We start from the raw sequence: 27,633 nt of genomic DNA, 5'->3' as shown, positions 1-27,633 counted from the left end.
ACCATGTGCTGCTCTGCTGCCCCCAGGCTATTCATGCTGGAGACACAGCAGCCAAGTTTTAGCTTTTATTATTTTATTGCTCTGGGGTTTTTAAGAATCGACAGCAGCCCAGCACAGGTTTATGAACAATAACCCTGAACCTCTGGGATTGGGAACGGTGAGTATTTTCCAGGCATTGTTTTGTAACACTGAATGCACACAATCCTGTTTAACAGAGTGTGTAACAACACAGCCTCCTATGGAAGATAGAAATGCTAGTACAAACAGAAAACCTGATACAGCTGCAGACATCCTGTACTGCCCCAGAAGACAGGCCACAGCAGAGCTGCAATGTATAACATGCAAATGCTTAAATCAATAGTGGAGCAGTAGTCACTGCTTGCTGCATTCCTTACAGGAGCTGCCAAAAGGAACGTAAGAAAAAGAGAAGGTGAAGAGACATTTACCACCTATTTCACTGGCACCAGCTCCTATCTTTCCTCTAACTAATTCACTTTAACTCTGTGCAGGGCAAGGTTATGTAAAACATTTCTGAAAGAAGATTTTTTTCCTGCCCTTCAAGAGCAAGCATCAAAGCCGAGTAAACCATGTACTGCAGAGTATGGGCAAAGCTCAACAATACTACCCAATAGAGTCACTGGAACTGAGCTCTGGAGGAGGAGCTCTTTACATGCAGAGCCTGGGTTTCTATTTTCTGGCATAGATTATACAGTTTACAGAAAGGCAGTCTTTTACAAACCTTTACATATGTAGCCAGAAGCTTTTGTTAGTGAGATGCAATTACAGCTTAAAAACAATTTCTATGAAAGAAAAGTGATGAGAGCACTAATGAAGGTGGCTTTCTGACAAACCAAGTTTTTCTTAACTGTTCTTATTCATCCATTTGATGCCAGTACTGGAATTTTGCAGCAGGATTTGGCTCAGTCTCTTTCAAAACATAAAGGGGCTAATCCCTTCCCATCAGAGAACAGGAAGTCAGGAGCCAATCTTAGCACTGATTAAAAAAAGAGAATCTGGACTGTTATTTTAACTTCTTTGTTGCACATAAACCAGAGAATTTTTGTTTCCTCCTACCATTTCACATGATGGCTCAATTCAAAGCTGATGTCTCCCCTAAGTGGCACTAGCTTAGTACAAGAGATCTATTGCACAAACTGCTCTCTCCAGGAACTATGGTTTCTCCCCATCACTCTGGATATGACCCAGAACATGTGCTGCGCAAATCCTTATTTCTGTCCCTCTGTGCCGTCCTGCTTTGCACAGTCTAACAATGACACTTCTACTACAAAGACTTTTTATACCTGCTTTAAGTGCATTCAAACAGGACTGGCTCAAGTAGGAACAGGCAGTATTTTCTACTTGACTTCTGTTTGTGCACACTTGAAAACTGCATTTATTGTCAACAGTGTTGTATGTGTGCCTGCTGGAGCCAACAGGCCAAGCTGCCACTTCTCCCCAGCTTTCCTGATGTTCTCAATACACAGCTGTGTGCATGTGTACATAGAGTGTTCAACCCCAACCACTCTCATCTGCCTCCCCAAACCAGTGGCACAGCTGGATGCCAAAGTACAGGGCTGCAGCCTCTGCCAAGTTCTTTCACTTTACTCCAAGCTCAGGCAAATGGCAAGAAACCCTGGCTTCCCTCTGGGAATTGTGCTCCCTCAAAGCACTGGGTGAATGAGGGCTAAGGCCATAAGGCTGAAATCTTGACTTCTGAGCCTATTGCATCCCCTCATTTGAAACTTCCCCTTTTTAAGTGGCATCTTTCAACACAATACCAGTGTTACCTCTCTGGGGCTCCCAAACCAGTTAATGAATCAGTCCAAATCAGACTGGAACTGGACGGACTTCAAGCACAAGCTTCAGGTAAAATAAGCTGAACACAGCCCCAAAGTTCTTAACTAATATTTAAGTACATATTATTTTTCCCAACATTAAAAAAAGGCTGGTAGTATCTAGCACTAGAAAATTAATGAGTTTTAAATCTGAACATAGTACACCACCAGTTTTTACATACTCTGCTCTATTTTCTCTCTTCTCATCTTTCCCATCTGGTATGTTTGAGTAATAATTTAGCAAATATTTTTCTCCAAGGCTGTCAGAAAAATCTCATAGCATTTTGAAAACACCAAACATTATCTTGTGAGGTAAATTAGGACACAGAGAAGTAGCATGACATATATGTGATCACACCTTGTCAGTGGCAGAGACAGTAACTGAAATCCCAATATGTGCTGCTTCAGAGTTTTCAAGAAAAGAAATTGCTAATATATAGCAAATAGTGAAGCTGAAACTATGTCAAGTTACATTTGGAGGATGATCTGCAGAAGTTAAAGAAACGCAGTTTCAATACAGGAAAGATTTCTTGTTCCAGTGCTTTATTTTTGTTAAGACTTCTTTATGAGAATTCAAACCCAGCCAGCTGTCTTCTACATTACACAAAACTTAACCCTACATAGCTCCTTAGTCCTGAGCTTTCTTCTCTCAGGGGATGAATCTCCTACCAATCTATGGAGACTGCAGCCAGAAGGTCTGTGTCCACCTCCACTCTTTACACTGGGAACCACAGAAAAGAACTGCTAAGTACAGGTCTCTTTCCCAGCTACTTTAGTCAGAATTCATCTGTAAGTTTTGCTTATTACTGAGCTAAGATGAACTAATGAAGTGCCACACAGAAAGCCACATACCCCATTATCAGTTTCCCAGTTCACTTTGTCAGGATCTACTGCAGGCATCAGAAAAACCCTTAGCCAAGACAAGACAGCAAAACCCTACCTCAGAGAAGCAGCTGCTGTTCTAGAGATTACAACATTAGAAAGGAAAAGACAATTAAAAAGCCTCCAAGAAAATCAATCTAAAACATGCACTTTTTCCTCATACCATCAGCATGAGAATTTCTATCAGCCTTTCCCTGCAGCTATACAAGGGTTAAAAATTACTCTAAAGAGAAATATTTGACAAGATTCTCAGCCAATGACACTGAAAGAAAATGTCTGGCTTTAAGAAAATGCCAGCCATCACAAGATGTATGACAGAACAACAAAAGATGCTGACACTCAGTTTTCTTCCATTGGAAAAGATACATGCTAAAATAGATTTCCCATCCTTTTTTCTAAAGTTGCTGCACCCCATTCAGCCAGGGCACAGATCACATCTTGGAATAAAAGGTTTGGAATCACAGTTTCTCCCTTGCAAAGTTCAAGCTTTACAGAAGGAAAGCTTTTCCTCCACAGAGCTGCAAACTGCACAAGAGGAAGTTATTTCCTCTCCTCTATTCCCACAGGAGGTGTTACATTCTTATAACCTGTCAGGCTTACCCAGGCGTATTTTTAATTTATATTTAGTATAAGGTCATTTCTTTACACACTGCCTCTGGATATTCCTAATACAAAGAGTGAATTCTGACTACTTCCTTTTCTCTTACAGGTCAGATACCTTTCCCAGTGCTGCTGTGCACTGGAAGTCCACATGAAACAACTTTCTGAACACACCAAAACCACCTTGAAAGATAAAAAAGACAAACATTACTGGATTTTTCTGCATCTTAAAATATAATTGCAAAACACTGAAAGTAAGATTTCCCTTACCTTAAAATAGCATCTGTGTTTAATTAGAAGTGGAAAAAACTTAGCTGAAATACATATAAACACACATACTCAGAGAGTGGGGCACTCTCAAACTAGTTCAGTCAAAGCTACGGAGAGATGATACGCAAGCTGAATACTGTCATTTCAGAACAAGTTAAAGTCACCCACAAAAATGGTCAGGAAAGCCCTAATTTTCAAATGGCAAAAGATGCCAAAGGGGCATCTCTGCATTGGTGTCCTACATAATAGGGGAAAAGGGATGGAAGAAAGAAAGAACAGAAGAAAAAAAACAGATCTGGAGAGAGTAGCAACATTTGGATAGTTGGCAGGGATCTTAATAAGGTTTCAGGCAACAGTCAAGCCAAAAGGAAAGTTACTGTAGAAATTCAAACTCCATTGACAAACAATTGTCCTGTCCCACACACTCACTTCTGTTGGGAGTAATTCTGTACCCACACAGAGCATTGTCATTAAAAGCCAGAATTTACAGTGAGAACCACAATGTACAAGCTATTAACAAGCAGTTATACTGCATCATTCAAAGGCCCTTGCAGCCAAATAATCCCTCTTAAGTGGTACCCAGTGGAAGGCATTGTCTAGGGGAAGTTTTGAAGGGTAAATAGACAAACTTAATTCCCAGTCTTCAAGAATTTGTGGTTGAAGAATAGATACTTTAATAACCATTGTTGGATTTTTTTCCAATGAATTTGTCTAATTGCTTTGGGAATATATAGCACCCTGTGCACCTAAGTTCCATAGCATATTAACACATGATGGAAATAAGTACCTCGATGGAAATAAGTACCTCTCTTTTTGTACCATGAACCTGCCTGCTGCTAATTTCATTGGATGAGCCTAGCTCTTGAATTATGGGAATGAATAACCATTCTCTATTCCCCTGCTCCACATACTGAATGGCTTCACAAATCCCCATCCTATCCATTCCTATCCTCCTTCAGGCTGACTCTTCCTCTGTTTAGAAGTTTCTGTGAGAGAACTTCCCCTTATCTGTGCTCATAGAATCACTGGGAGCATTTCTGCACACAACCTTGTTACCTCTCTCGTTGTGCTTTCTAGTTGTACTATTCCGGGGGAAAAGGATGGGAGGAAGGGAGGGAGGGAGAGAGAAGACCAGTACAGTAGGAAGCTACACCATTCCCTGTTTATTTTTCTCTAACATCATCATTCTAAGATGCCTTCAAGCATGAATACACAATTATACAATATTTCAAAATTTTTCTTTGTAATTATAAGGAAAAGAAAACGGAAACCACTACACTGTCTTCAAGCCCAACTCAAGCCAGCTTCTGAGTCAATAGTCTGGTTTTCCCCACATTCTTACTGGCGTCCCAGTTGCACATTATTTGTATAGGCAGCTCAATCTTGTAGAACTTCCAGCTTTGATATATTTTCCAGACTGGGTATCTGCTGAAGGTTTAACATTTCTGGAAAGTTTCATGGAACAAGACCAAGCCAACTCAGATAATGAAATTAAGGAAAAGTATATGTTGTTTTGCTCTTCTGAAAAGCTCCAATGCCTTCATGAGCTACAGAAGAGATTTTAAATTGGCAGTGCACTACCCTCATATCAGGGACATATTTTCCCATTCCTATGAAAATATTATGAAGTTTGGCCAAGTTACAATTCTACTGAGTCTATGTAAACTATGGTTTTCTAAAGATTCACTAGAGTCTGAAGGCTGAAGATGAAATCAGAATGCACCATCTCCTGTCCACACCCCTGTTAACCAGACTGAAGAGTCATTATCCTCCTTAAGCAGTTACAGCTTGTTCTGGATATGCAGAAACTGAACTGGACTTTTCCTGCAACTGAGGCTTCCAGAGCTTGCTGTGACACCCAACAAAACAGAAAGTGGTTCAGCTGTAGCCACATGCTCACCAATACCTGTGTATTATTGCCTAGCCAGTATTACGTGCACTGGTACGCAGCCCCTTGAAATAAAATGAGGAGGGAAGCATAATGGCAGAAAAGAATTCAGGGAAGTAGCTGAGACTAGAGCGAAGACCCTGCTAGAGGTATGCCCAGACTGAAAACAAGGTAGATACCACATGGAGATGGAGGAATGGAAGGGATGAGTTCAGAAAAGGCTAACTGGAGACTGCGATGAATTGCTGGAGAACAGAAGATTTAGAGAATGACCTGGGAGCTTAGAGAAGGAAAACAGAGTGTAAATGTAAGCGGTGTGAAGACGTTCTTGGAAAAGAATAGGGACAGAAAGGATGAAGAGTACATAAAGCTTCCGTGAGTCCACATCAGATCCCATTATCCCTGACACCTAACATTCTTCCTCTATAGGCAAATAACCCTAAACCTCACTGGAAGAGTCCTCACCCCCCTCTATTGCTCATCCATGAATGACCCTATAAAGTAATTTTGACATAATTGACATAAAACCAAAGACTAAACAGAAAGAACAATCTCTGCGTATGTCTCTCACTGCAAGATGATGTATAATAAGCTTCCCATTTGCATATGCATATACAGACAAAATGCTTTCATTCAGGAGCAAAATGCAAAGATCCTAAAAAATTACTGCTGGAACTATTCTGCTGTAAGAGCACATTTGATACAGAAAAGGGTATTTAACATCACTTCCCCAACTGCTGGAAGCAACTTTAAAAATACTCACATTTTTCAATGACGAGACAGTTGCACACTGAAGTAATTTGCAAACTGCAGTAAGAAAGGTGCCACGGCTCTTCTCTGCTTCAAGCACTTGCTCTTCTAGGAGGAAAAATGGTGTGCAACCCATTTTAACAATGCCTATGGAGAGATTAAAAATATCTAATGAAAATTAAAAGCATCTGTGCTTTTCAATCTTACTGTAGCTAGAGATCAAAAGTCAAAGAAAAAGCTGTAACAAGATTTCAGAGTGAGCTATTGCTAATATAAATATCCAAGGGGCACATATGCAGAGGCAGACTACAGATATTTACAGCCATGAGAACCACCAGTGGTCACGACCTAAGGCTAATTTTTCTCCTTACCTAAGGGCAGACTTTTGCTCCCTGTTCATCACAGGGAACATGTAAGTACTTGCATAGTGTCTAAAGGTCTGGCAACATTTCAGCAGGGAGGTGAAAAGCCTCCCAGAACCCACAAAGAGACAGCTACTACTACTGGTGAGAATGAGAAAGTGGCCAAAGTGGTAGGAGGAAGTAGACAGCAAAACAAATGATAACAAGTGATTTAGCTGAAAAAAAGGTCAGGGATTATTGACCTAAAACATACATGTCTTCAGTTTCAGTTGACATTTGAGCCATAAGGGAAAGCTAACTAGAAACAACACTGTATATATCTGTTACAATACAGAGCAGTTTGCAAAGACTCTCCAATAATGACTAAGCTTCACCTTTTTTTTGAGAGGTTGAGCACTGCCCATTTTAGGCATGGGGAAGGTGAGGCTGAACAGGTAAATTCATTGCTCAAAATGTACCAGTGGCAACATCACAATTAAACCCCAACAGATTCCCATCCTATATAACCATTACACAACAGTTCTTTCCTTCCTTACTCTTGAGAGTACAAGTTAATTTCTCCCTTGAAAATCCCCATGGATGCTAAGCTTTACATTTAAAAGTTCTAATTAAAACATTAACTACTGCTCAAATTGCCAACTGAATCTTGTATTCTCAGATTCCTGGATTACAGCTGGTAATGTTAAGGAGCAAAATTGCCTCCAAGCCAACCAAGATATTACCCTCCCCTTGATAACCAAGAAAGCCTCTGAATAGAATTCTGCTGCACTATTCAAGGTGCCTATAGCCCAGCAAAGACTGGTGCTTTCTTCATATTCCAAATTACTATGTCTGTACAGCGGTACTAAGGGAATGGGATCAGGAAGGTTTGGGTTTTTTTCCTTTCCCTGTATCAGAGGGGGGAAAAGTACTAAGGAGTTCTTACCATACTTTTGGCACCAGTATTTGTTTAGAGTTTTATTTTCCTGTTTCCACTTCCCAACCACCTATAAACATGGCATTTGCAAAAAAAGACCAAAACGGGTGAGACGCTTCCAGAAACAGTTGGTATGGAACATGATTCATTTTTCACAGCTCTAGCTGATGTATACATTCAAGTATGGCCAAATTGTCAAGTATGCTGAGAACCTGTTAGCTGCTTCTTGGACTGGAGTACTCAGTTATGAAAACTAGGCAGAGGTTTCTAAGCAGATTATCAGTTGACTCCCACTTTTGTTCTAAAATGCCTTGTCCCAGTTTCCTGTCTGAAGCTTTCTCCTGGTGCTAAGTCCATAAAATAAGAACTCGTTGCATAAGTCTGTTACCACATGTAGGTGTAAACATGCAAACTACAAAAAATGAATTGCATTTAAAGAAAACCTGCTGAAAGTCAAGTCAATTGCCCTATCCCTCCAGACACAATAAACCTTACTAGAGGATATTACTTTGTACAGGGGTAGAGCCTAAAGCTTAAATGCTGCCGCCTATCTGGATTTAATGCTACAAACACTTGGGTTCCTTTCACTTTGAGTCAGTTGAAACTGATTTTAAGCATTACACAATTTATCTCGTCATGTTTTCATTATATTCCTCCCAGAGGCCAACTTGCCCTCAGTTGACACAAGTTATATCATGCTGCTTACTAAATATGGTGAGGGCATCACCTTAGTGAGTCATGCTGGCTTCCCTCATTCAGGATACAACAAACACCAAAGCAGATACAACAGAAGATGGGAGCTCAGAGATCTCTCCACTACTACATATCAACAAATTAAAATGGGGATGTCCAGCTGATGTGAGACTTGAATTTTTGAAGTTATAAATAGTTTCAGATAATCCTTCAAGCCACAAAACAAATTATCATTATTTTAGCATTAACATCAAACCCATAACTAATGATTTTAATTTACCATTAGGAATTGTAGAGTCCACAGCAACAAATTACTCAGTGATGTTCCAAACCCATAAGCACTTACATGTGCTGAACCATGAGCTAACATACTGATTTAAAACCAAACATAAGACAACAGAGAGCAATAAACATCTGAGTGCTCCATATAAATACCCGGACAGTTGACCTATAAAACACATAAAAAGGAGGATGTAAATTTTCTAATACAAGGGACAAACCTCTAGTTTATGCACTTTGGCACATATGTGGTTCATTTCCATCACTTGTCTCTAATCAGGGGAATGGTCTCATCCAGGGTCTCTGATGTATCACATCTGAGCTGCATGAAAAAAAAGTATCTGACATGAGGATGGATCTTGCAGATAAATGCTATTTTTTTCATACAAACATTTTAAACCAAACACCTATTCAGAACAGACACGACCAGGACCCTTTTGCAGTATGTTATGAAGTACAGATTGGGAAAATAACTTCCTTTCTCAAGGAACCCCTGAGACAACAACAAAAAAACCCCCACCCAAAACCCAATAGTAGATGACAGGATGCCCACATCAAAACTAGACTCAAATCCGTTCCTCTTCTCCACAAATTTCCACACTCCTCCTCCCAAGAGATCACCCACTTTCTATTATGAAATACTGTAGACATGACAGGCAATAATGGATTTACAATGAAAACTGCCTCTAGACCATCCTTCATGCTTTGATTTTACTGGAGAAGAGACAACTCACGCTACTTATCAATCAGGTTTTGGAAACAGTCAGATCTTTGAGTACACCACTTAGAGTATCTTGCCTTCAACAGGCATTCAGGTGAGCAAGATTCTTCACACAACATTATAGCATAGGCACAACAGAGGAAGCCTCTGCTCCCTAGTCCCTGTCAGCGTCCACAATAGCCAAGTGCCCTAACACAGGAAAGATATTTGGGTTTTTTGTTATCTACTACAACCAAGCCTGTTTCTGGTAACCATAGGAGAGCTTGAACCTTATCTGAAATCCTGCTGAGTGTTGTGTCAGCAAAAATTACCCAATTTCCTACAGAAACAACTGCCAGTGCTTTGTTAGGTGCAGGTGAGATATGCCTCCAAACAGAGCACTACAGCTAATGGGACGTACAAGCCAAAAATTATGGACAAGACAAGAACTGGGAAGAGCTCTTTAATGAAAAAGATGAAAGAAACCCCAAGAAAACACTCAAACAGGCATTCTAATTTGTAAAACAGAGCTGCAACACACTGACAAGAGAAATAAGAGATGCAGCTGAGCCCACTTATACACAAGTTTTCTTTCTCAATTATAGTGGAGTATAGGAGGTCTTGGTTCTCTTCTGGATTAAAGCTGTCCTGCTTACCATTTTAATAGAGGTAAAGAATACAGAGGAACAAGGACATTTGTTCCTCTGTATTCTTTACAGAATACAGACTGTATTCTGTAAAGACATTTCTGTCCCAAAGACTGAACTAGAAGATATCCTTCCTTCAATTTCACAGGAAAGAGAAAGGAAAGCTTAGCTAGAATTGAGAGATTCTGGCATTGCACTAATCCTGCAGGGAACTTTCTGGGCATTTTGAGATTTGAGATAAACCAGAACCTCAAATAAGGTATAAATACCTGTTATAAATCATTTAATCCATGGACCATGCTGTATAAACTCTAATGCATGCTTAGCATTGTACTGATGATCATATGACTCATTTGTGTTTGCTGTTTTTAAGAAGCTGTGTTTTTTAAAGCTGAGCATACACCAAGATATATACATATAGAATGACTCACAGTAAGATTTTATGGTATTTTTATTACCAGAATGACTGCATGTGTTTTGTAACAGGAGATCAAACAGGCATATCAAAATACTAGTAGCTTTCTACTGTAAACAAACCAACAGCATCTCCAATATTACTTGTCTCAACACTACATCCAGATACGTACACAGACACCTCCACCAGCAGTGACACAAGTGGATACACAGACACTCTGTATGCACTTTATAGCCAACAGCAAGGGAGCTCAGGCACTCATGCAAGATCCCTGTGAATGGAGTCAGACTTATATTTCCTCATGTTAAATAAAAATACAGAATTAATACATAACGAAGAAGCTGAAGCAGATGAATTCCAGGCTTGTTCTACTGAGTTATTTTGATCAATGGTAGGCAAAAAACCTCTCCTCTATCACAAAGCACATGTGAAAGCAGATTGGTGATCTTTCTGAGGTGAGGCTCATGCTCAGGTAAACTGCATCAGGTTAAAATTTGAGCCTGAAACTTCCAAACATAAGGTAACAAACTTGTCTGCTAATATTGGTTTCAGAAAGGACCAGGGAATAGCCTCACTTACAGCTAAACGCTAGATAACCACTCTAAAGAGAAACACAGTTTGGGACTTAGTGAGAAAGAGGGAGATGCTGCACACATCCAGTACAAAACTGCCAACACAAGGTCAGAGCAGACATGGAACAGATTTAAACCATCTTTCTTTGAGGCTGAAAGCAAAAAACCAATATAAGACACAGGAGAGCTGATCTTCCAGCAAGCAGCCTGTGATGAAAGGAAATGATATGCAAATATGATTCAAGAAGAGTAATTCTGCAGCAGTCTGCAGAACCACAGCGACAGAGGAGTTCAAGAGGAGTCAGCACATGACAAAGGGAAACGATTCTCTTGGTACAGCAACCTCTCATGAGCCAGAGAAGGCAGGACTGGTCTGAAACCCCACATTATAAAACAAGATTTATTCCCCCCTGTGCAATGTATTTTTCTTTATCTTACTGAAGATTTAGCTCTGTACAAACACCAGAGCACAGCTGTCCCTGGGAAAAACATGTATTCTTCTTACTCGATTCTACTACACTATTGGAGGAGGGGGTGAGGAGGGAAGGTTTGATTGAGCTTTGTCTAGTTCAAATCTGCAGGAAAAGCTCAAGGAGGCAGCAAATCAACAGCACTGAAGTCAGTTCGAAGACAGGATAACCAAAGTAGGAATGGTGAATTAGAACACAAACCAGGAAAAGAACATTGCATATAGGGCAGTGGGAGCTGATCCTCACATACATACACTGCAGTTCAATCTGCACTAGGTAAACAAGATTCCTGTTATTTGGTATTTTATAAAAGCTATTTTTTTCCCCCAGGAAAATAATAAAATCAATTCCTGAGAAGTCAGCAAACCTTAGCCACAGGAAACCAAACTAAACCACCTCTTCCTCTTTTCCTCAGTGACAAAACCAGGTTTCACACCTGGAGCCTCAGGGAAGAGGTTCCCAAACTGCAAGTCAGGGAGACAAAGATAAGCATTCAGCAGCTTGTCTGTGGAACCATAATAAAGCAAGGTCTACAGACACATCACTTCCATGGGACGAGTTCTGCAAGAAGGTTCAACACCTTGAGAACCACTAACCTGTGGGTTTATGAACTGATGAGTAGATGACGCATCAGAATATGTATTAAAGAAAAAAAGAGGAGTATCAAATATAAGCAAGATTTTGTATCTATCCATAGACCCTCTTCAAAGACTAGGAGCCAAAGAAATGGAAGTAGTGAGTTTCCACAGGTAGCTAACCCAGCTGTGCATGTCTGAATAGATGTAATTTTCAATCACGCTTTAAGATACACAAGAAGCACAAAGAATCTTATATAAAGAGGTAACCAACAATGCCCCATGGAAACAATATGAGAACAGCATGTACAAGAGTCTGGTTATTACAATGATATTTTTCTTTTCCTTTTGTGTCACTGGTTCAAATCAGAGCTCAGTTAAAAAAAAAATCACAATGTGATAATTATACCTGAGAGGCTCTGAAGCCACTTAAAAGACATTAATTCACTTTGTCGAAGACAGTGCCGTAAGGAAGACATCACAGAAAGTTATATTTAACGGGCACTGAAATTCTTCTAGCACAATCTCTTCTCTGCAAGCTGCTCCCTCTGTGGCAAATGTGAGGCATGCTGAGCTGTATTTACACTGTCATTGGAACTTACCTACTGTACAAGTGTCCATTTTCAGTGCTGTGCCATGCTGTGCCATCCAGGTACAACAGTATGACACTGGGAATAGCATTTTGTCTTCCTAGCACTGAGGACCCAGGTTTTCCCTCACTGCACTATTTGAATGTATGCATCAAGAGTGCTTCTAAGTGAAAAGCAGCAGCAGGCTCAAAGGAGGAAAGCCAAATCCCTCTATGTGAATACTTTATTGAATGCCCAGTTGAGAAAAGCAAGATTCCCCTTGACTTCCATTGGCATAGACAAAAGATCGAATTCTTGCTAGGCACAGAACCTGGAATCAGTTCAAATACTGCATTATATTTATCAGATTCCCAGATACTACTTGATGTACTGCTGAAAGGAACCTTCCGTTGTAGGTATAGAATCAGCACACTGACTGCAGTGCTTTGATGCTCCCAGATAAGGTCAATAATCTGCATATCAGGGAATTATTCACAGCCTGCAGATTGTGGAAACATGTTTTCAGGGGCAATGCAAAGATAGTGTGTTGAAACTAGGTTAGTGGTTTTTGTAGAAAAGGTTGTGAGACTCCTCTTGCCAGGAAGAAGAATCTGAATCCATCCGAACAAGCTGAATATCTTCCCTACTCTGGAGCCAAAATAAGGTGCATGTCTGATTGACAGGAAAAAGCATAAGGTACATTCAAAATCTTAGTGTGAGCTCCCAAACAGAAGAATTGAGTGAATGAACTTAACAGTAAATCAGACAGAATATGATCAGCAGTGAAGAGCTATTGATTCAAACCACTTGCTTTGAGCAAGCAATATAGTATCACTGAAGCAATCATCATCTTTCAGGAATGAAGTCAAAGGATTTTTTGGGCCCAAGAAGCCAATCTCCTGTATTCTGCATTTTGCACAGACTAAATGTGCCATACTAGAGAATCTAAAGCTGACAAATGTAAGCCAAGATATATCAAAAAAGAGACGGCATGCTCTGAGGTTCACATGTTCCTTTATAGCTATTTTTGTCAAAAGCTGAATGGAAAAAAGAACTGCTCAAACAGCCAGTAATACTGAACTATTCTTACTAGGCAGCTATTTCTCCTTTTAAGTCCCCTGCTAACCATGTGAGACTTTGATAATCCAAGCTTTTGTTTCTTTCCACTCTATGTCAACTCCTTCTGGAAGCAATGATGCCTCCTTTCCATAAGCAAGGCATGCCAATGACAAAAACCAGAAACTTCTGATGGAAGTCAGAAAAAGATTAATAACTGACTCTATTGCTGACTGATTTTGCCTGGAACAAGGACGACGGCCTCAATTCTCTAGAGCAGAATTCACATCCAAGGTGCAAGGAAGATCTGTTCCGTAATCAAAGAACATTATTGATTAATTAGCTTATGATATTTTGCATAAGCTGCCCAACATGTTCATTTGAGTTTTCAATGGGCTCTTGCAGCCCACACCAGGATACTTTGGAGCCACCTATAACTTACAAGTTCTGTCTTTTCACCAAACAATGCTGGAATACAGGAACAGAAAAGTGGAAAAAGGCTTAGGAGGCAATACTGGCATTTGTTCTGTGTACAGAAGACAATGTGCAGAAAGACCAGCATACCAATGTCTTTTGTTTGCACTAAAGCAGGGAAGAATAAAGCCAGGAAACTGCTTTTCAACTGCCTAAGAAACACTGGCCACATACTTTTCTTACCTGCTCCACTTTATCCTGTCTCAATCCATTTATCTCTGCAATTCCTAGTGAGACAAGGGGGAATCATCCAACAGAAGGGGGATCATCCAGCAAAATAGCTCATAGGCAACAAGTGTCCAAGGAAATGTTGATCACTTCCTGCCATCAGAAGTGCATTCAATGCAATTAGCAACCACTGCAGCTGCCAGTAACACAACAGGCATTGCACAAGGTGCTTAGAAATGGAAGAAAAACGTTGTGGTAAGTGCTAACAGATAAGAGGAAACCCTCTAGGCAAACTTGGTCCATGCTCTAAACTAGCACTCCATGAAACACTTGGAAAGGGTTAAAATGCATTGGCAGCTCCTCTACCTAATCTTATGGATTTAGCCTGAGGAAGGAAAGAAAACTTGACCGCAAAACTCCCCTTTGTTATTTGGACACCATCACTCATGTAGCTTTCAGACAGCACTTTAAACAGAAAGCCTGAGGTAAGCTGGTGTCCCTCAGGGAAAGGTCTTGTTTAACATCTTCCTTGCTGACATGGACAGTGGGATTGAGTGGGCCCTCAGCAAGTTTGCGGATGACACCAAGCTGTGTGGTTCGGTTGATACTCTGGAGGGAAGGAATGCCATCCAGAGGGACCTCAACACACTTGTAAGGTGGGCTGATGCCAACCTCATGAAGGTTAACCATGCCAAGTGCAAGGTCCTACACCTGGGTCAGAGCAATCCCAGGCACAGCTACAGGTTGGACAGAGAAGAGACTCAAAGCAGCCCTGCGGAGAAGGACTTGGGGGTGTTGGTCGATGAGAAAATGAACATGAGCCGGCTTCAGTGTGCGCTTGCAGCCCAGAAAGCCAACCGCATCCTGGGCTTGGAGCGTGACCAGCAGGTCAAAGGACGTGATCCTGCCCCTTTACTCTGCTCTTGTGAGACCTCACCTGGAGTATTGTGTGCAGTTCTGGTGTCCTCAACATAAAAAGGATGTGGAACTGTTGGAACAAGTCCAGAGGAGGGCCACAAGGATGATCAGGGGACTGGAGCACCTCCCGTATGAAGATAGGCTGAGAAAGCTGGGGCTGTTCAGCCTGGAGAAGAGAAGGCTGCGTGGAGACCTCATAGCAGCCTTCCAGTATCTGAAGGGGGCCTATAGGGATGCTGGAGAGGGACTCTTCATTAGGGACTGTAGTGATAGGACAAGGGGTAACGGGTTAAAACTTAAACAAGGGAAGTTTAGATTGGACATAAGGAGGAAATTCTTTCCTGTTAGGGTGGTGAGGCACTGGAATGGGTTGCCCAGGGAGGTTGTGAATGCTCCACCCCTGGCAGTGTTCAAGACCAGGCTGGACGGGGCCTTGGGTGAGATGGTTTAGTGTGAGGTGTCCCTGCCCATAGCAGGGGGGTTGGAACTGGATGATCTTAAGGTCCAACCCTAACTATTCTCTGATTTTAAGCTGAACAGTAACACACCTCTCTTGTTCTAGCTGGTATGTCCAAACAGGCAGTGACAACTGCGAGGATAATGGGTGTGCTAAAGCGTTTTACAGCCATCAGCCGCCCCGTCGTTAACCCGCGTTCCCCAGTCAGTCACTGCACCCGCACCGACCTTTCACGCCCTGAGGGCAGGCCCTTCGCTGACACAACCCAGCTCCTCGCACAGGCCGCGCGTTGCGCCTGGTGTGACCGCCACACCTAAGTGCGGGCCCGGGCAGGACAGCGCCGCTGCCACAGCGCTGGCGCTCCCTCCCGGCGGGTTTCAGGACGGAACGCACGGAGGGCAGCACTGGAACCGCTCCCGCCCTGGGGCCGCGGCCGCCATGAAGCGCGGGCCGCTCGCACCCACCTGCACCCGCCCGAGCGCCACCTGGCGGGCGAGGCGCCCCGCAGCCCTTCCCCGCGGCGGCCGCGCTGCCAAGATGGCCGCCCCGCGCGCGCCGCCGCCGCCTGCAGGGCGCGTACCGGGGCTGCTGCCCCGCGGCGCTCCTCCGGCCTCCTCAGCGGCTCCGCCATCGCCAGCTCCTTTCCTCCACCTGCGGGCAGCGAGACAGGCGCAGAGCCCCGGCGGGGGCCTCGCCTCCTTTCCCCTGGTGATAAAGTGAAGGAAGCCAGAGTCGCCTGGCTTCCATTCAAACTGCAGGTGTCAATCCAACAGTGATTTTGACATGAACACCATCATCCAGGCAGCCTTCAGCTGGGAGAACTCCAGGATGGGTTTTGCCGTTCTTAAAAGTGCCCAAAGAGCTCCCAAAACAGGTACAGCCCCTGTGTGGGATGGCCCAGCAAAGGGAGTTGCTATCATGGGAAGGCATTAGAAGAAAGGGTGGAAGAGGAAGAACTGGTAAGAAAAATGTACTTGATCTGCAAGTGGTGGAATGGAAACCACAAGTCTCTTGATTGAAGCAAGCGTTAAAAGCAGCACATCCACATTCACAAAAGGTGCTTTGCAGGGACTGAAGATGCTCACTGGCGTGTAGCTACTCTTACCTTCTAAAGCCTATTCCACGTAAGTGGAGCAAATGTCACTCTCTGCAGAGCCTGAGTCAACTTTCCAGCTCAAAGAAGGTGATGTTGCGCCTCTGGAGACCTACTTGCACCCATCGTCTGCAACAGAATGGGTTTGAGGGAAAGATTTCGGTTATGGGGGTGCTCCTGAAGGAGGCTTCTGCACCAACCTGCACACAGTGCTGCCACTGCAACAGAATTCCACATCCAGTTTCTCCTCAGCAAAAAGGAGTACTCTTCCTCCCCCCCTGCACACAGGTTAACTCTAAAGAGGATCACTGCGAAACAGCAGGAAAATGCATTCTTTTCAAACAATTCTACCAAGCTCCCAAAGTTTCCTGGCAAGTCTGTGCAGTCAGCTTCACAGGCCTGGACACTGACACAGCCACATGCTCAGGACTAGTGCAGCTGGCATAAAGAGACAGTCCAAAACTGGTATCATAGAATCACAGAATGGTTAGGGTTGGAAAGGACCTTAAGAGCATCCAGTTCCAACCCCCCTGCCATGGGCAGGGATGCCTCACACTAAACCACGCCACCCAAGGCTCTGTCCAACCTGGCCTTCAACACCACCAGGGATGGAGCATTTACCACTTCTATGGGCAACCTGTGCCAGTGCCTCACCACCCTCACAGTAAAGAACTTCCTTATATATAACCTGAACTTCCCCTGTTTATTTTAATAATATCAAACTTACTGCTTGGAGAAGGCCATTCAATGAGAGCAATCATTAAAAGCATGGCTGTACAGCAGTTCCACTAATTTGGCAGATGATCCATTAAAGAAATGTCCATTTAACAAAGCTGCCTCAGGTGTACGGGTGCCCTGCTCTGACTGAGGTTGCAGACACACTTCAGGCAGGTAGCTTGGTGACATTACCAGCCCTTCTAATACTTACCATGAGCATCTTATATTCATCATGTTCATAAAGACTCAAACATAGAGTCATAGAGTAGCATTTGTTAGGGGACAGAAGCAAAGTTTATTGAAACCACTGAGAATAAGTTAACAGATCCACAGTCCTGAACTAGAGTGTTACATAGCCTGAAATATAACAGAAGACAACAACAGTAAGAAACAATAGAAAATAGATGTAAACAAACCACCTCACACTATTTCTTCAAGACATGCTACTAGAAAAGCACACTAGGCATAAAAAGCCAAAATACTATGGTTAAAAAGGACTCAACTGCAAATACTTAGCAGTTCCATATGAATGGTAAGAGAAAAACAATGTTTTAAGTGCTCAGTGTATTTAAGACACCTTCTAAAATGGTTAAGATGGGCCTGTTGCAAATAGCAATATCAACAATATATGTACCATCATCTGTAATTAGGTACTTACTAAACAGACCAGACCATACAAGCTTCTTTCAGGTAATTATAGAACTCACTGTGTATTTAATAACATTAAGATCTGAAATAAAAGCCACTGAAGACATTTCAAAGATATAATGAAAATATGGGGTGGCAAGTGTTTTTTGGTTAAGATTGTAATTTCGCAATCACCTCAAAATTCTATAAGCTGGCATTGGCAGTAGAAGTAGCCTACCGTTTTCCATCATTCACACCCTAAAGCCAACCCTTTGTACATGAGAGGACAGAAACAGTGGAATGAATGAGGAAATTGTTCTGGGTCAAAAACCAACCATCAGTATCTTTGCCATGTCACTTTAGCTCCCATCAGTTGTTTGGCTCAATTCATCACAGAGCCACGTTAAGGCTAGCACTGACAAAGACAACAGGTAGTAAGAGGAAGAGACACTGGATCTTTCAATAGCAGTGTTAACTTATCATGGAAACTTTAGCCAAAGGCACAACAGCACCACTTCCAGATGGCATTTTAATGTTCCCACATATCCGCTACTGATTCTCCTATTTATGGAAATAAAACAAAATACAATTAAAATCATCACTTCATTTTGCAACTTAGAGGGAAGAAATAAGCAGTCTAACTTGAGGTTAGCTTTCCTTTTAGACTTTATGTATTATATCCTGTACCCATCGTAATATCTCTTTCTCACCACTTCCCTTTAAATGTCTTTGTTTCTCAACAGCGAACTCCTCCCTCTTTACTCAAAGCCTGAAATAAGATAAGCTTTTATAACTCCCCCTATCTCTCCTTCCATTTTGCCTCAGCATTATGCTCCTGTTCAACCTTATAACATTTGACTTGCTTTTCCCTTTTAGACACTGACCTTGCTCCTTGATAAAACGATTTGGGTCAGGTATTTTATATTGTCAGCTGTTCAGGCCCACAGATTTTTAATACAGTGCTCTAACTTATCACACTGCATTAAGGAACACGAAAAGAAGAAAATTCAGCACTAAATCTCTTGTACAAAGTTTTCTAAAAGCCACCTGCTTTCACTCAAAAAGTTCACTGCCTTTGTTGGAATGTGAAGTGCTCTCCTGGCATGTCATTAAGATGGAAAGGTAGGCATAGAAAACTTTAAAAATAGCTAAAGCAGAAAACCACACAGCTCTTTGTAACAGTAAAGACCCCAGCAGGAACATTTCAGTATTGCCGAAAATTAACAGGTTCTTCAGTGATGGCCTCCTATACCAGCTTCAGAACACTGAAAAAAACCCCACAACCCTACAAAGGGGAAAATAATCAGTGTATAAGGAGAAGCAGAAAGAGCAGAATGTCAAGGATTTAAATAGTAAAACTAAAGAATTTCACAGCTATTTACAGGATATATTTAACTCTGCCAGAATAATGTATTGTGCAGAATATGCTTGAATGCTTTCACTTAGCAAAATCGACTGGCCTGCACAAATACCTTATTTTGCGTTCATCGTGATTGTAGTCTCATTTGCTACAACTGCTACACAAAATTAAAAAGCGTTATGAAAATGAGGCGTTATATGCTAGAGGAAAATTAAAAATGCAAAACTAAGGCAACTCTTTGTGATTAGGAACTGAAAGCCCTCATTTCCACAACACGGGTATATGACACAGCTGAGCCAGCAAGGCAAGGCCCACAATGAGAGGTGCTTAAGAAAATGCTTCCACAAAAGATGTGACTGACCTCTAAGTAGGAAAATACCAAAATGCTATCCCTGCCTTGAGCAAGCTACCAATATGTGGGAGAGTCAAGAGACAGCAATATTAAAACAGGCGTTTATTTTCAGCTGAAGGTACCTGAAGGGAACAGAATGACTTGCAAGTAGCAAAGGACACAAGTTGTTTCTGTTCTTATAAGAACTAACAGGCTTAGGATTTAGTTGCAGAAACACGCAGCTTGCCATACAGTGCTACACAGGAATCTTGTTTTACTCATTGGCATGTGTTCTTTATTTCTTATTTAACAGCAGTATGAGTGGCACTTGATAAAACCAACAGAATCCAGCTAACATGAACTAATACTTTAAGAAACTTTTTCCCTGCTAAGTGTTTTACTTTGCCCTGTCATCTTAATCAAGCTTAAACATTCATTTTTGTAATTGTTACTTGTTTCTGGCCCTGTATAGATGTGTGACTAATAAAGCAGATCTTAATCCAGAAGTGAGACAAGAGCTGTCAGTGGTTTTACCACAAGAATTATGTGGGTATCATGGACTAAAGTATCATATCATCTCCTTGGAAATGCTGAACAGAAAACCAAAATAAAGATCCCAAGATTTGGACCTGTCTGACTTGCTGCAAATCACAGACAACCACAGATGGAGAGGTGAAATCGATGTTGTGATGGTATCAAGGGAAAGGCATAGGAAAAAAAAGTCTCTGAATAGTGAAACTGAACAAGAGTTTCTAATTTTTTCTTTTCTTCATAGAGACAAAAATAAATCATATCAGCATTTAACTGCCAAAACGAAGGGAGGGGGTGAGGGGAAGCTGTTTTAAGGACTGATTTCGAAGTCTTTTATCTTGACAAGAAAAGATTTTAGACGATCTGCCCAAAGAGAATGTTATTCACTTTCCATCAGCGGCAGGCTCAGTGGAATAGCAGCTACCTACAGGTCAGGAAGGGGGACACCCGCAAGCACTCTCTACTCTTTGTCTTGTAGCCTTCCTCTCTTTTGGGGGTGGGGGAGTGTCTTAGCCTACAGTGTGCAACTTCAAAACCTGCCTCTTTGGCTTCAGGGATCTCAAGCGTCCCCTATCCATCACCAGGATGGTGACAGTCTGCAAGATCACTGCTGTCACCATCCTCATGGAGCTAAACAGTTAGCATCTCGTAACTACCCGCACCTAGGACTCTCAAACTAAGCATCATTCCACGTAACCACATCAGCTCTCTGATCTTACAGTCACCAGCAGACTTGGTTTCCGCAAGACGCAAGTAACAGCCGCAGCCATAGTCACTTACAAAAGAGCACAGAAACACTTCCTCAGCTCTTCAGGAGCTCAGCACCAGCTCAACTTTACCCAACACCGCATCCCACACACGGGAGACCCAAAGTCGAGGCCCTCCTCAGCCAGAAGGAACGCGAACACCCCGCGCCCTCGCGAACAAGTCAAGCCCCGGGAACACCGGAGCCGGGCAGGACGGAGCCTCTCGCACAGCCCTTCCCAAATGGCCCAGGGGAGAGGGGCAGAGCCTCCGCGGCTCGGGGACAAGGCGAGCCCGAGAGCTGCTGATGCATCCATGCCTGCATCCACCCGGGGAAGTGACCCCGGCAGCCTCCGACGTGCGGCGGCGCCGCGCAGCAGGGGTGACCTGCCCATGGCGGCCGTGCCCTGCACTGGGAGCCGCGACCCGGAGGCGGAGCCGGCCCCTGCCCCGGGGTAGAGCGGAGCCCCCCGCCTCAAGGGGTGCTGATGAGCCCGCCCCCGGGCCGGGGCAGCCCCTGCTCGCCGCTCCCCACCCGCCCTGCTCCGGGCCTACCTCTTTAACCCCGGTGGCGGGGTCAGGCAGCGGGCTAGCCGCCGCGCTCCGCTCCCCTCTCCTGAGCCGCGGCCGCCGGCAGCGGGGGCTCCTCCGGCCGCAGCATCACCCCGGCGGTCCCCGGCTGAGCCCATGGCAGCGGCTGCTCCGCCCCCGGGCCGTGCCTCCTCCTCCTCCCTCCCTCCGCCCGCCCGGGCCCAGCCGTCGCCGGGGCTTCCCTCAGCGCTCCCAGCGGGCCGTGCGCGCCCCCCAGCGGCAACAGGCGGGACGGCAACCCGAGGTGGTGACAGCGCTGCGCTGTGACAGGCAGCGATCGCGCACCAGAGCCCGCGTCTGGCTTGGAATCGCTGGGAAATTCAAGGCTGCAGCTGCAAATTCAGCTGTAGGTGCTCAGGAGTTCTCCGCGCCCCTTTTGCAAGGTATCTACATGACCTGAGGTTAGGGACCTTCAGTTTTGCGTTGGGCAGAGCAGCACTGACACAGTGCTAAGTCACAGAAGCATCCTGGCCTCCCTGAGGATTGAGTGGCAAGCCCCTCGGTGGAACCTGCAGTTACAGACACTTCTCAGCCCTTCTGGATGCTTCTTCACTGCAGAAAACACTCTTCCTTCAATTAGGCTCCTTTAAAATATACTCTTAAACCAAAGTGACATTTTAGAGAAGGACAGATGATCAAGACGGCAGTTAGACACATAACCTGCCATCTGTTCTGGTTTAGTTGTTCTTCCTCTAAGCAGGAAACAAGACCTGTTTGGTAACTGCTATCAGTCCATAGGACCTCCCCATAGGACCGGGGAGGATTTATCAGTAACAGCACAGTTCTCAATGCTGAAATATGCAGTAGCTCCCACTAATCCCTTCGAGACATCATCTAATTTTATAATTTCCTACTACATAAAACCACTTCTGAGTGCTTGCAGAGCACAAGGCCACAGCAGGCCTGCACCATCATCTTGGCTTTGGATAAGACCAAATTATTGCTGAATAATGGCAGAAATATAAATTCAGTTTAGCTTTTGTAAGAAAACATCAGATTTATAGTCTGTGGTTTGCTGCAATCAAAGCAGTGATGGAGGCTTGAGGAGGTACTTGAAGCAACAGAAGAAAAAGTTAATGGGGTTGCAAGGTTTCCTCAAATATTTTCTAAAGAGTAGGGACAGAGTGGGCTGAACCTGGTCTAAGTTACCCTGACAGCAGCATCAGACAGATTTTTTTTTACAATAAACTTGTGGTGACTACAACCATCTGAAAAATCATAAGGCATTTGCAAATATCTCCCACTGACCAGCACTGCTCAGAGCAGAAACATGCTGCATCTCTGGGCACTTTACATCACATTTCAATTTACGCTCTCCATGTCTGGCCAGCGTCTTGCCATGTACTGGTGGAGTTAACAACACAGACGTTCTCTCCTCAGCCACCTAGGTGCCATTTTTACCCTGTAGACCCCAAGGGTTTGAATTCTGTACCTCTGAAAGAGCATTTCTGTCATGGGAAGATGCACCTGATAAAACTTCAGTGGGATTTTGCAAGTGTATTTGGGAACCTTTAATAGATCAGGATGAAATAATCCTAACATGTTGCGTACTGTTACAAACCTGTGTTACCTATCCCAGGAGGAAGAGCATGTCTGTTTAGAAGAAACGCAGCAAGCCAGGGGAAATACACTATTGTGTTTTAAAAGTGTAACACCAACTTCAATTCCTCCTGATTATTTCATACAGACTGTACCACCCACATGGGTTTTAGCACTGACAGGAATTCTTTACCATAGAGGAAACCTCTCAAGAGGAAACAGCACTAAAAAGAACAAGTCATGCTTTGTATTTCTGTTTCCATGACCAAATGGCTTTGTGACCTCTGTGTCTCAGCTGTAAGATTAGGATAACCCTTCTATCTTCACTATCCTAACAGTTTATCAATACAAAGCACAGTCAAAATACAAGGAAAGCCACATGTTGAATTACTTCATTTTTTCAAGACACTAACTTTGCAGGATGACTCAAAAATCAAAGCTTTTTGACATGATACAGACCCAGTTACTAACAGAGTTAACAGCATTCCAGTTTTAACACAACACCCAAATTATCTTGTGCAAGTAGCTTTTAAAATTAAGTTTTAGCTCAATGATTCATGAGCTTGCAGGTATATATAGTTTTCTCATCCTCCAGCACAGGACAGCAAGAATATGAAGGGCAAACTTAACAATAAGGTTATTCAGGAGTTTCAGCTACTAGGATTTAAAATTCCTGAATTACAAGTCCAAGTGTTCATGTAACCCTGTGCAGCATTCAGAAAGTCAGAGAAATCTGTGTTTATCTATTCAATACTTTCTCCTCAGCATTTATAAGCATTTCAAATCCTTTGCATCCTCCAACAGAAAAATGAGAAACCCCCCCCTTTTTTTACTGGGTGCACAATATCCAGAACAGCAGCAAAGCAGCAAAAACGGGAAAATAAAAAAGGAAAGACCTTGCAGGAATTCCAGTGTTTCACAAGAGGAATATCCAGGAATATCCTTTTTGTGCCTAGGTTATTGTTAAAACTATAAAGGTCTAAAGAGAAAGACTAGGCTTGCAGGCAGAAATAGTATCTTGTATTTGACCAGTTTATACAGCTTAATATAATGGACAAACTTTTGGCTATTGCAAAATGAAGTATTCCTTTCTGCAATACACCTGAACTCTCACCTCCTTCATTAGCCTATCTCCATTTGCTTCCTACTTTTATCTCCATTTTGTCTGTCATCTGTGAATAACTAGGCCACTTACTTTCAGAACCAATTTAGACACGCCAGATTATGATACACATCATTTTACCTATTGTAGCCACACCAATACAATCGGTTTTATTCAAGCAGAAACCCCTGCACTGGATGATGTCCCTACCTTCTCTAGCTCCTTCCACATCATCTGCTTTCTCATCTGTCCCTCAAACTCTCTTCCTTGTTCCTGAGCATTGCCTCCAAGCTGTGACTACAAAATAAGAAAGTCATATCAGTAAGTAGCCATTACCAGGTGCTCAAGACTGAAGAAATGCACCTCAAAGAACCATATTCTACTGTGAAAAGCAAACATGGCAGGCAATAAATATGCTCATATATATTCTTTCAAACCTAATGTCACAGAGTCTTTCACACTGATGAAATGCAAAGAATTTCCTTACACTATCAGGTAATAAAACTGTAGTTCAGGTAGAAAGGAATGTTAATTGTAAGGACAGGAAATACTATGTTATTAGCAACACTTCTGAACTGCTGTTATAAGTAATTGATGGTTAAACAGCACCATGATACTTCAAATTGCTTTGCGCTTCGTATTTCCAAAGCACTTTTGAAATCAAGCATACTACATGAAGTCCTCAGAGACAAATTCGTCTTGTATACAAGTGATCTGTCATAGCTGCACAAGGAGTCTGAATTTTTAAATCTTGGCTACATCTCACCTCTCCAAGAACCAGCTGTACCATTTCTTACATACTTCTAGAGCATCCAAGAACAATATTGTTACCATACAACACATTTTTCCTCACACTAGTATTGGAAGCCGTTTATGAAGCTACCTTGAACCTGATTATTCCTCTCTAGCTTTACCACATGCAACTATTACGTAATAGTATCTGAATATTGATGATGTATTGCAAGGAACACATATGCATCAGAAGTAATTCAGGCGTGCCTGAAATTAGACTGTCACAGTTTTAAGATAACAAGAAAGCTTCAAAGGGGCATGTAGCACGAGTCAATCTTTTTCCTGTTGGTATACAATTTCTAATCATCAATTTCAGCTGATTACATATGAAAACCCCAGAAAGTCTTTGTATCTGCAACCATAGATGAACTTTCAATTTCACCGAATAACTGTCTTAACACCTTGTTAACTTTTCTCAAGGTGTTAACTTGAGATAACTCTTAAATACTGCTGGCATTTAAAAAGACAAATGTTATTCCATGGTATTTAACAGTTGCATTCCTTCCTCAAGGAGGCAGCAGTAGGGAGAGTTACAGTCTGTCTTTACAATTAGTTTAGGAAAACTACCAGTAGATATTACAGTGATTTGCAGAAATAGTGTTGCTAACCTGCATGAATATGCATTTCAGTCTCATTCCCTTGCAGCACCCCAGGCTAGCTTCTGTACTGTCCCTCCACTGCAGATTCACTCCAGGTCAATACTAGCAGTAGTCGAGTCTGTCAGTTCTTGTCCAACCTTAAGCGCCCTGTCGAGCTTACTACATCCTAAGGAAATGTTCTCTTTGGTCTTTGCTCCTGCAATAATCTAACCCCTGGATTATTAGCAGTTTTAGTTTAGGAGAAATTCTCTCACACACAGAAGCTTGTTGGAAGGCATAGAAACATTAATGGCTACTAAGGACAGAGCTATATAGTCTGTGCTCTTGCCCCAGTGAATGTACTCCCTGACTCAGTGCTGGTTCCACAGCAAGGAACACTGGAGGAAATGCATGTGCAGAGTCTGCGACACTACCAGACTAAATCTGTGGAATTACATAAACCTTACATGGAACAGTGCCCTCTAGGTTCAATATTTTTTGACCTCCTTAAGAATTACTTCTGAGGGAGCTAAAATTCACTATGAATCAAGTAACTGAAAGCTGGTAAGTGAAACTTAAGATTCAACTGCACTTTTTCAATCCATCTCTAGATACTTGATTTCATTATACAAAACTTTACACACAGCTTTATTGCTTTTTACAATCTTTCTCAGGCCAATCAGGTCTCTTCTACCCATGTTTGTTACACTAAAAGCATTCTATAGTGCAGATGGCTTTTTTCAGTCTGGTATCCTTTTTGAAAATAAGCAATTAGAACTGCATACTACATTAAAAGCATTGCTGAACCATGATTTTATACAGCAGCAATGTGTTACCAGTTTTGTCCTTCACTCCTTTCCTAACATAATTTGGTATTTTATGCTAGCAACTATGGGGTTGATGTGTTCAGTAAACTATCATAGCTCAGGAGAGGCTCCTGAGAGGCAAGTCTGCCTGGCATTGATCATCACCTATGCAAAATATAATACAGGTTTTTTTTTCCCCACGCATGCAAACTGAACCTACACTGAATTGTTTGTTGGCTCATTGTCTCATCCTGCAGCCTGCCAGCAATCCTTCACATTTTGGTCCTCTTTTTTTTTTTTCATCTGATCTATTTAAAATAACCAATACCTAAAAACTTTCAGCCCCAACACTAGACAGTTACTTGCTCCCACAATTCAAATGTAAACAAGAATCAGTAACTTGGAAATCTCTCCCAGTTTCAGAGCTTTATGCATTTGGACAGAAGGTCTGAAGTCAGAAAAACATTAAACCTGGATTTTAATCCAGGTAGGTTAAATTTTTAAAGCCATTTCAAGACTCCCATACCAACATCAGCATTCCTTTAAGAAAGGGGTGAGCTATCGGCTTCCATGCAGAGTAAAGAAATTTCTTACAGCTACAAGCCTTTCAGACTCAAGTGCACAGATGAAGGAGACCAGGTTCTTTCAGCTGCATACCAGTATTAAGATACTGGAATGCTGTTCTGAGTCTTTTCGTCACCTCCCCATAGTTACATAGGCACGTATGAGAAGTACTGAACCATACAAATGAAACCAGTCACGCATGTATGAAGGAAGGTGTAGAATACGAGTCATGTGAATGGCCCCAAGACCAGCAGGCACAAAAGCCCTACACAAAAGGGCTAAAGGAAACTCAAGTCTTTTGTCACTAAGTAAATGTTTACAAGGGCTGCCAAGGCATTAGATATGGGAGAAAACATTCACAAGGGGAATGGGTTCAAGATAAAACTTCAATATCGATGATTATACCAAGTACTTACAGTAACAGTGACAACCTCCACACTACCAGCAGCACTTGACAAAGGTGATGGAGGGTAAGGAACCATCTCCCAGGCCCCATGACCTAAAGTGTGCTATGAGCAGTCCTCAGGCAAGTGGTAGCAGTGTAAGATTCATTAGTTGCAGCTACTGTAGGAATAAGCACATCACAGGTTAGTCAACAGGACTGAAGGACAAATGCTTTGAACCATTCATACTCAGGGAGCAGAGGAAGAAAATGTTTAAGACTGCTATGAAACAAGAGCCCACTTTGCTGCCCTAGGGTGGGGGGCGAACCATCTTATTTCACACTGGAGCATAAAAGGATATATTTGTCCTCATTTTTAC

At 42.6% G+C, this 27,633-nt stretch overlaps 1 long non-coding RNA gene across 2 annotated transcripts; it reads right to left on the bottom strand.

The window, feature by feature from the left end:
* Positions 1 to 6,736: 6,736 nt before the first annotated feature.
* Positions 6,737 to 21,605, bottom strand: LOC134161259 (uncharacterized). Of its 2 annotated transcripts, none has more exons than XR_009963912.1 (3): positions 21,455 to 21,605; positions 8,697 to 8,797; positions 6,737 to 7,573 (listed from the first exon to the last, which is right to left on the bottom strand). It is a non-coding gene; the product is annotated as an uncharacterized LOC134161259 (long non-coding RNA). The 2 variants fall into 2 exon arrangements; XR_009963911.1 differs by lacking the exon at positions 21,455 to 21,605 and adding an exon at positions 15,961 to 16,071.
* Between the last annotated feature and the right edge of the window lie 6,028 nt (positions 21,606 to 27,633).

The sequence above is a fragment of the Pezoporus occidentalis genome, unplaced genomic scaffold (genome assembly GCF_034315485.1).
Source record: "Pezoporus occidentalis ecotype Australia unplaced genomic scaffold, CSIRO_AGI_Poc_V1 ctg171, whole genome shotgun sequence".
Classification (NCBI taxonomy): domain Eukaryota; kingdom Metazoa; phylum Chordata; class Aves; order Psittaciformes; family Psittacidae; genus Pezoporus; species Pezoporus occidentalis.
This window is presented reverse-complemented; position numbering and strand designations above follow the sequence as displayed.